Raw genomic sequence first — 10,139 nt, forward strand, 5'->3', positions numbered from 1 at the left:
TTTTAAAACAGATTCCTGGGCCCTGCTCACAGAGATTCTGATTTAACTGGTATCAGCAGGTTTTAAAAGCACCCCGCCCAGGCGATTCTAAAGTAGAGTCAGGGCTGGGAACCACTGCTTTAAACTATGTGAATTTGCACATTCCACAAATATAGGCATACCTCATTTTATTGTGCTTTGCAGATATTGTGGGGTTTTTTTAAACAAACTGAAGATTTATGACAATCCTGCATCAAGCAAGTCCATTGGTGCTATTTTTCCAACAGCATTTGCTCACTTCACGTCTCTGTGTCACATTTTGGTAGTTCTCACAATATTTCAAACTTTCCCATTATTATTATATTTGTTATGGTGATATGTGATCAGTGATCTTTGTTACTGTTGCAAAAACATTACAACTTGCTGAAGGCTCAGATGATGGTTAGCATTTTTTAGCAATAAAGTGTTTTAAAATTAAGATATGTACATTGTTTTATAGACATAATGCTATTGCATACTTAATAGACTACAGTATACTGTAAACATAGCTTCTATATGCAGTGGGAAACCAGAAAATTAATGTGAGTGACTTTATTGCTATATTTGCTTTATTGCAGTGGTCTGGAACTGAACCCACAGTATCTCCTAGGTATGCCTGTATTGAGTGCTTATCATGTACCAGGCACTCTTATAGGCCCTGGGAATACAGCCATGAATAAAAGTGACAAAAATCCTTACCCTCATGGAGTTTATGTTTTAATGGGAAAGATAGATAATAAATAAGATAATTATATATATTATATATATAAAATGTTAAATGATGGTAAGTACAATGGAGAAAAATAAAGGACGTTAGGAGGGAATGGCAGGAGTGATTTGTGAGGCACTTTGAATTAGGGTGGTTGTTTTAGTCTGCTTGGGCTACTATAACAGAAATACCATAGACTGGGTGGCTTAAGCAACAAACACTTATTTCTCACAGTTCTGGGGTCTGCAAAGTCCAGGATCAAGATGCCAGCAGATTTGGTGTCTGGTGAGAGCCTGCTTCTTAGTTTAGAGATGGCTGTCTTCTCCCTGTGACCTCACACAGCAGAAGGGGTGAGAGAGCTCTCGGGTGTCTCTCTTATAAGGGCACTAATCCCATTCATGAGGACTCCACTCTTAGGACCTAATCACCTCCCAAAGGCCCCACCTCACTATCATCACATTGGGAGTTAGAATTTCAACATATGAATTTTGGGAGGACACAAGCATTTCCTTGACCACAACAGTGGTTAAGGAAAACTTCATGGAGAAAGGGACAATTAAGGAAGACCTGAAAGAAGTTCCTGGGTTGAGCCATGCAGATTTCTGGAGGAAGAGTCTTCTTGGCAGAGTGAATAGCCAGTGCAAAGAGCTCAAGTCAGGAGTGTGCTTGGTGTTCTAGGAAAAACAAGGAGCCTGGTGTGGCCGGAGGGAAGTAAGGGGGAGAGTAGTAGATAGAGAGCTCATGGTGGCAGTGGTAGCAGCTGGACAAGTTGCTCAGGGCCGTGTAGGCCCTTGTAAGATAGATTTTTACTTTGAGTGAGATGAAAAGACATTGGATGGTTTTGAGCAGAGGAGTGGCATGATCTGACTTATGAAGGTCACTCTGGCTGCTGTGGGGAGGCTAGACTATGAGGAGCAAGGGTGGAAAGAGGGAGGCTGTGTGGGGGGTTAGGGGAGTGTTCGGATTTGTCTGGGTGTTCTTGTCCCCTCTTATTGTCTCCCCTTGGTGGAATGGCAGTTGTCGGGGGAGTTCGTAACCCTGGACTTCGTGCCACAATGTTAAAGGGAGAAATAGATATGAAAGTGTGCCTAACATTTGCAGATGTGGCTTCTCTGGATTAAGAGCCAAACAAACACATCATGACAATTTCTCTTCCTCTTTTGTCTCTTATTCCACTTCAGATTCCCCTGCCAACCTATTCCTTGAGGATTCCTAGACACATTTTTTTCCCTGCAGTGACCTAGGTCTCTTATCCTGCTTTACCTCCCGCTTTTTTTTTTTTTAACATCTTTATTGGGGTATAATTGCTTTACAATGGTGTGTTAGTTTCTGCTTTATAACAAAGTGAATCAGTTATACATACACATATGTTCCCATATGTCTTCCCTATTGCGTCTCCCTCCCTCCCACTCTCCCTATCCCACCCCTCCAGGCTGTCACAAAGCACTGAGCTAATATCCTGTGCCTTGCGGCTGCTTCCCCCTAGCTATCTACCTTACTACGTTCGTTAGTGTGTATATGTCCATGACTCTCTCTCACCCTGTCAAAGCTCACCCTTCCCCCTCCCCATATCCTCAAGTCCGTTCTCCACTAGGTCTGCGTCTTTATTCCTGTCTTACCCCTAGGTGCTTCATGACATTTTTTTCCCCTTAAATTCCATATATATGTGTTAGCATATGGTATTTGTCTTTTTCTTTCTGACTTACTTCACTCTGAATGACAGACTCTAGGTCTATCCATCTCATTACAAATAGCTCAATTTCATTTCTTTTTAAGGCTGAGTAATATTCCATTGTATATATGTGCCACATCTTCTTTATCCATTCATCCGATGATGGGCGCTTAGGTTGTTTCCATCTCCGGGCTATTGTAAATAGAGCTGCAATGAACATTTTGGTACATGACTCTTTTTGAATTTTGGTTTTCTCAGGGTATATGCCCAGTAGTGGGATTGCTGGGTCATATGGTAATTCTATTTGTAGTTTTTTAAGGACCTCCATACTGTTCTCCATAGTGTCTGAACCAATTCACATTCCCACCAGCAGTGCAAGAGTGTTCCCTTTTCTCCACACCCTCTCCAGCATTTATTGTTTCTAGATTTTTTGCTGATGGCCATTCTGACTGGTGTGAGATGATATCTTATTGTAGTTTTGATTTGCATTTCTCTAATGATTAATGATGTTGAGCATTCTTTCATGTGTTTGTTGGCATTCTGTATATCTTCTTTGGAGAAATGTCTATTTAGGTCTTCTGCCCATTTTTGGATTGGGTTGTTTGTTTTTTTGTTATTGAGCTGCATGAGCTGCTTGTAAATTTTGGAGATTAATCCTTTGTCAGTTGCTTCATCTGCAAATATTTTCTCCCATTCTGAGGGTTGTCTTTTGGTCTTGATTATGGTTTCCTTTGCTGTGCAAAAGCTTTGAAGTTTCATTAGGTCCCATTTGTTTATTTTTGTTTTTATTTCCATCACTCTAGGAGGTGGGTCAGAAAGGATCTTGCTGTGATTTATGTCATAGAGTGTTCTGCCTATGTTTTCCTCTAAGAGTTTGATAGTTTCTGGCCTTACATTTAGGTCTTTAATCCATTTTGAGCTTATTTTTGTGTATGGTGTTAGGGAGTGATCTAATCTCATACTTTTACATGTACCTGTCCAGTTTTCCCAGCACCATTTATTGAAGAGGCTGTCCTTTCTCCACTGTACATTCCTGCCACCTTTATCAAAGATAAGGTGTCCATATGTGCGTGGGTTTATCTCTGGGCTTTCTATCCTGTTCCATTGATCTATCTTTCTGTTTTTGTGCCAGTACCATACTGTCTTGAATGCAAGGATTCTTCAATATATGCAAATCTATCAATGTGATAAACCATATTAACAAATTGAAGGAGAAAAACCATATGATCATCTCAATAGATGCAGAGAAAGCTTTCGACAAAATTCAACACCCATTTATGATAAAAACCCTGCAGAAAGTAGGCATAGAGGGAACTTTCCTCAACATAATAAAGGCCATATATGACAAGCCCACAGCAAACATCATCCTCAATGGTGAAAAACTGAAAGCATTTCCACTAAGATCAGGAACAAGACAAGGTTGCCCACTCTCACCACTCTTATTCAACATAGTTTTGGAAGTTTTAGCCACAGCAATCAGAGAAGAAAAGGAAATAAAAGGAATCCAAATTGGAAAAGAAGAAGTAAAGCTGTCACTGTTTGCAGATGACATGATACTATACATAGAGAATCCTAAAGATGCTACCAGAAAACTACTAGAGCTAATCAATGAATTTGGTAAAGTAGCAGGATACAAAATTAATGCACAGAAATCTCTGGCATTCCTATATACTAATGATGAAAAATCTGAAAGTGAAATCAAGAAAATACTCCCATTTACCATTGCAACAAAAAGAATAAAATATCTGGGAATAAACCTACCTAAGGAGACGAAAGACCTGTATGCAGAAAATTATAAGACACTGATGAAAGAAATTAAAGATGATACAAATAGATGGAGAGATATACCTCCCGCTTTTGACAGAGAGATAAAAGCTTCTGCATTGATGTGAGTGGAGATCTTACTATAGCGCCACCTGTGAAACAGCAACGGGCAGTAGAGATGCTTAACCTGTAAAATGTTCGTTGCACTGGGAAAAATCAATACAATAAATGTTGACTTAATGGGACCCCTTGGGGAAGGGGACTCTGGGCAATGTAACATTCTAGTTGATTGAAACGTAACCCACTCCTCACCCCTGCTTTTTTTCCTCCCTTTTTTTTTCTGCATTAGTTCTTCTTTCTGAGTCTAAAAATAATGGGTTTTACCATGTGCTTATCAGGTGCCAGGCACTGTGCTAGGTGTTTTACAGACCATTATCTTATTTAATCCCAGCAACAACTGATGATATAGACGTTATCATTATCCCCATTTTAAAGTTGAGGAAATTGAGGCTCAGAGAAATTAGTCACCTAAGTCACAAGACATTGTGTGACTACCTTGCTCACTGCTGTACTCTCATGAGCACCCAGCCAATAGACTGGCAAATAGTAGGCATTCTATAAATATTTGAGTGAATGATTGTATACAAGATGATGAAAGAATATGCTGACCAATGCACAAAGAAGTTAGGGGGTTACCTTAGGGAGAATCCTATCCCAAGTAGGGAGGTCAATGTTTGGAAATGAGAGCTGTAACTTACCTTCCTTGGCTATAAGAGCCTCAGCCACGCACTGCACACAATCCTTTGGGCAAATTAGCCTACCAAAGCCAAGGACCAGAACCCATGATCAGTATGCCCACTGCAAGTTTTTTTTTTAACTTTTTATTTTATATTGGAGTATAGTTGATTGACAATGTTTTGTTAGTTTCAGGTGTACAGCAAAGTGATTCAGTTATACATATACATGTATCTATTCTTTTTCAAATTCTTTTCCCATTTAGGTTGTTACATAATACTGAGCAGAGTTCCCTATGTTATACAGTAGGTCCTTGTTGGTTATCCACTTTATTTTATTTTTAAATATTTATTTATTTGGCTGTGCCGGGTCTTAGTTGCGGCATGTGGGATCTTTTAGTTGCGGCATGTGGGATCTTGTTCCCTGACCAGGGATTGAACCTGGGCCCCCTGCATTGCGAGTGCAGAGTTTTAGCCACTGGACCACCAGGGAAGTCCCTGGTTATCCATTTTAAATATAGCATGCCCACTGCTAGTTTTAAATAGAGAAGATTTTGTGAAAATGGGGATCTGATTTGACAAAGATTTTCTTGGAGCTTAAGTAGCTATTTGAAAATGCAGGGAGATTTTTTTCTACTGAAAACAAAATGTGCCCGTAAGGTCTCTTTTACTAGAAACATGGGGAATGCCTTTTTCAGGCATTCTTGTCGAAGAACACAGGGTCACGTAAAAGATCTAGTGGCAAATCAGTGCATTATAGTTCTGTTGACACTTCCGCTGTCAGGGCTAATAGTTTTACTTAAGAGTACAATGTGCAAGTGGAATGTTTTAGGTTTTAAAAGTGAGTCTGTATGTATTTAGGGGATCTTTGCTTTATCATTTCTCCCTAGACAGGCCTCCCGAGGACTTCTACCTGGCAGTGATTGATGGGGAGGAGGGCAATTAAAGTCAAACTCTGTGCTTTCAATTAAGAAGACAAGTTACAGCTCTGGAAGGCTGGGTGTTTGGGATATATCAGATCATTCATCTGGGGAGCATTTTCAAATTTACAGACACCTGTACCTCCCCATCCCATGTTGATAACAGTCAGTTGGGAATCACCAATTTACACTTTGTATCATTTTGAACCAGGCTTTCCCCTTCCAAATATCTGAAATGGGAGATTAGCCTGAATTCCAAGAAAAGCACGAACAATGGTGTGGGAGAAGTTGGGTCAATGAAGTTTTAGGCTCAACCAATGGTAATGGATTATGGTGATCCAGAGTGAATGTCCTCCTTTCCACTCAACCCCTGAGCTTTTAACATTTCAGGTCAGCCTAGGCACCTGGAGCTGGTGGGAGAGAGCACCTTCACAGCCCTGCTGAGCACCAGCAGACAAAAGAAAAAAATGAGGTCATGCCTTTCTTTTACACAATTTTAATGTAATCCTCACCAGTATTAGTGAAAATTGCTTTTTGGTGGCTGGAGGGAAGCAAAGAGCACTTGACTGTCTTAACATCCTCATCCCTGACAGCCTCTGTTAAAATGGAAAATTGTTGAGATGGGAAGATCAGCTTCAGAGACTGACGGGGCAGCAGGTTCAAATCTTTGAAAATTGGTTGTGTAAAATGGTCAATGTCATAAGGAGACACTTCTGTCCGCAGATGCTGTTCACAGACTGATGGTTCTATCTCGTTCATGTAGACACTAAATGTGCCATAATTATGGTGGGGGGAAGGGATTCAGAAAAGGAAAAGGAAGGTACAGAAGGCAGGGAGGGAGGGAGAAGAGTTTAGAGAGCAGGGATGAAAGTAAAAGAGGGAGGGGGTGGAAAAAAGTGAGGAGAAAAGAAAGGGGAGGTGGGTTATAATTCAACCCCAGCAGGTGCTGTTAGAGCCACAAGGGCATGCTGGGAGCAAGCGCTGGGGAGCTGAGGAATAAAACCTAGATTAGGAGGAAGGGAAAACGGCATAAAATCCAGGAGTTTTGTGGGGTGGGGGCACTGACAGTCCAAATACCAAGTCCCAACAAGAAGGGAGCAGCTTTCATTGCACGGAGGCTGTGGGGCTCTGTACTTATGGAAAGGATGACAGGAGTGCAATTGTGGGGTGCATGGCAGAGATGGTGACAATGGCGACTTGTATACCTGCCTGCCTAGGAGTTCCTCAGAACAGGGCCCACTGTAGCCCCAAGATTAGCATCGTATAGGTTGGGGCCTAGTGGGGACAGAAGCTGCCAGCGCCCACAGGGCCTGGGTAGACGTGGAGAGGCCAGTGGCACAGCTGTCTGTGCTGTTTAGGAGGCCTTCCTGCTGAAGGGCTGCAAAGAGGCCTTGCTCTGGCCCCAGACAGGCTGAGTGATTCCCAACATCCTGGCAGCTGTGTGGGCCGCACCTAAACAGCACTGGCCCTGCTTTCCCCTCTTTTGCCAGGAGAGGGAGGCACAGCCTGCTGACTTCACCCAAATCTCAGGCTCTTGCCTGGGCCTGGGACAGCATGAGGACTGCAGTTGGAGGAGAGGGAGCCTAAGAAACAAGGGTGGGTGGGGCAGAGAGGAGAAAGGCTGGAAGAAGGAAAAAAAAACAAGGTATAAGCAGAAGTTGTAGAGTCACAGATTTAGGAAGTTGGAGAAACGGAAGGATCCTTATGGCAAGAGAAGGAAAGAACAAGAGTCCCTCCTTCTGCATCTCTCCCACTTTGAACCTATTATCAAGTTCTGAACAAGAGTCTTACTCTTGAGTGATGATTTATGAGCAGAATGGTTTTATGGATTCTCTGCTAATTTGACCCTGAGTAATTTCTTGTGCCTCAATGATGGTAGATGGCATACTCTAGTTGTAATTGTTCTAAAAACGCTAACTATTTCTCAGATCCATCCCATGTGCGGCATCTAGGATTTTTCTGGATCGTGGTTGTAGTGGTGATGGTACTGGAGTGCTGAAGACATCAAGTGAATGATTTCTGAAGCCTCATCCTTTCACATACATTAATCCGTTTCAACATGATCAAAGGCAGTGGGCTGCCCAACCAGCCTGGCCCCGCCTGTATATGTGGGTCCCCAGCTGCTCCACTAATCAGGATCATTTTAAAAGGTCTGGCTACTCAGTTACCCTGTTCTCCAAGGTGGGGAGGTGTGGTTGGCTTCTCTTGCCAGATGTGCTAGCTGCTTCTTGCAGTGCCCCAGGGAGCCAGGCGTCAGTGGCTCTATTTACTGTTTCAGAAAGGATTGGATACGTCTGTGCTCTGTGCTTTGCGTGTTGCTTCTGGCTGACTGCTTGCAGCAGGCTGAAAAAGCCAAACACCACAAATACTTGTCTGAGGTGGTTGTTATTTAGAATCTCTGATGTCAAGGGAAGCAAAATTAATGCTAAAAGCAGGAAGAGTCTCTCCTTGGCCTTGGGAATGCACGTGGCTGTACTTGATTAATCCCACATGTTTGGTAACCATCCTGAGTTTACTGGAACACTTAATAACATTTTAAGCTCTTTCTTAGTAGAAAGAAGAGGTTACTGCCCTTTCCATTGGTAGTCAACAAGCATGTGTCTGGAGCTACGTGGTATATTAGAAGGAGCACTGGACTGAGGGTCGGAGCACTGGTTCTATCAGGTATCAACTTGGTGAACTTGGACACCTGGGTCTTAATGTTCTCATCTGTAAAGTGGCATTGTTGGTCTAGTGCAGTTTCTCAAACTTTCACATGCATTGGAATCACCTGGAGGGCTTGTCAAATTGCAGATCTTTTTTTCTTTTCCATATGGTTTATCACAGGATATTGAATATAGTTCCCTGTGCTATACAGTAGGACCTTGTTTATTTTATATATAGTAGTTTGTATCTGCTAGTCCCAAACTCCTAATTTATCCCTCCCCCACCCCCTTTCCCCTTTGGTAACCATAAGCCTCAGAGTTTCTGATTCAGAAGGTGGAGCCTAAGAATTTGCATTTCCATAAACTCCCAGGTGATGCTGATGTGGCTGGTCTGGGGACAACACTTTGAGAATCACTGGATTAGATGATCTCACCAAGATGGTCTCTTTCTGAAACGTTGCGATTGTGTGACTGTGTGGAGTGTGGAGCATGGTGGGGAATAGTCAGGAGATGGAAGCCCAGCTCTGGGCCACTATTTTAGCCAGAGTTAGAGCTAGCATCCAGTGTGTGACCCAAGGGGCACAGTAAATGAGTTCCTTTCCTAGGGTACCACATGCCTGAAACCTTTACCACAAGTCTCTTGCTTGGCTTAAGGTCCCTGTTAGAATATAAATATGCTCCCTGGGAAGACAAGGCATATACTGTCAACAGTTATTAGTTTCCTGAATCCACTCCCATTGTTCAGCAGATCCTGGAGGCCTGGGATATAGGACAGACAGGTTTTGCATAGGTAAGACAAGGGCTGTAGCAAGGCTTGCTTCTTGGAGAAGGTCTGCCTAGATAAGGTATCATAGTGGGGGCTCTGACTAGCATGAGGACAGTGGGTACCTAAGACCTTGAATAGTGATAAAAACCAACCTTTTTAAACCAGATAATCTTTGAAGCAGTGTATATTAGGAGAATATAAATGCTGCTAGGCATTGGCAAAGGAAACTAACGATTGCCATACAGTATGAAAAGTTCTAGGAGACAAGAAAACACAGAGGCCACAGGGAGTGACCATAGGAGCTACAGAGGGCAGAGACTTTACTGCCCTGTATGGCAATGGGATACAGGGACTACCCGTGACAGAACTGTTTCAAAGTTAAAATTTGTCATCATTGCTGTCTTTACCCTCTTTTATTTATTGAAAATTCAATACGTGGCAGATATCATACTATACTATATGCTTCATGTGAGTCATTACATATAATATTCATGAAAAATATACAAAGTATTAATGGACTTTTACTTATGAGGAAACAGATTCAGAGAGGTCAAGTGGCTTGCTCATTGTCACACAGCCGATAAGTAGCAGAATTGAGATTAAAACCTCTGCCTACCTAATACCAAAGATAGCACTTAGGAAATCAACTTTATTTAGTAACAATTTGCATACAATAAACTGCACCCATTGAAAGAGTGCAATTCAATGAGTTTTGACATATGAATATACTTATGAAACCAACACCATGACCATGATATAGAACATATCCATCACCTCCAAAAGCTTCCTCCTTCCCTTTTGCTGTCAATCTTTGCCTCCTGCCCAGCCTCAGGCAACCACTGATCTGCTTTCTGTTGCTCCAGATTAGTTTGCATTTCCTAGACTTTTATATAAACGGAATCTTGCATTAC

General features: G+C 42.1%; 1 non-coding gene across 1 annotated transcript; it reads right to left on the reverse strand.

Moving 5' to 3' along the window:
- Window positions 1-5,317: 5,317 nt before the first annotated feature.
- On the reverse strand, window positions 5,318-5,390 carry TRNAA-CGC (transfer RNA alanine (anticodon CGC)). The gene has a single exon. It is a non-coding gene; the product is annotated as a tRNA-Ala (tRNA).
- Window positions 5,391-10,139: the final 4,749 nt, after the last annotated feature.

The sequence above is a fragment of the Phocoena phocoena genome, chromosome X, assembly GCF_963924675.1.
Source record: "Phocoena phocoena chromosome X, mPhoPho1.1, whole genome shotgun sequence".
Taxonomy (NCBI): domain Eukaryota; kingdom Metazoa; phylum Chordata; class Mammalia; order Artiodactyla; family Phocoenidae; genus Phocoena; species Phocoena phocoena.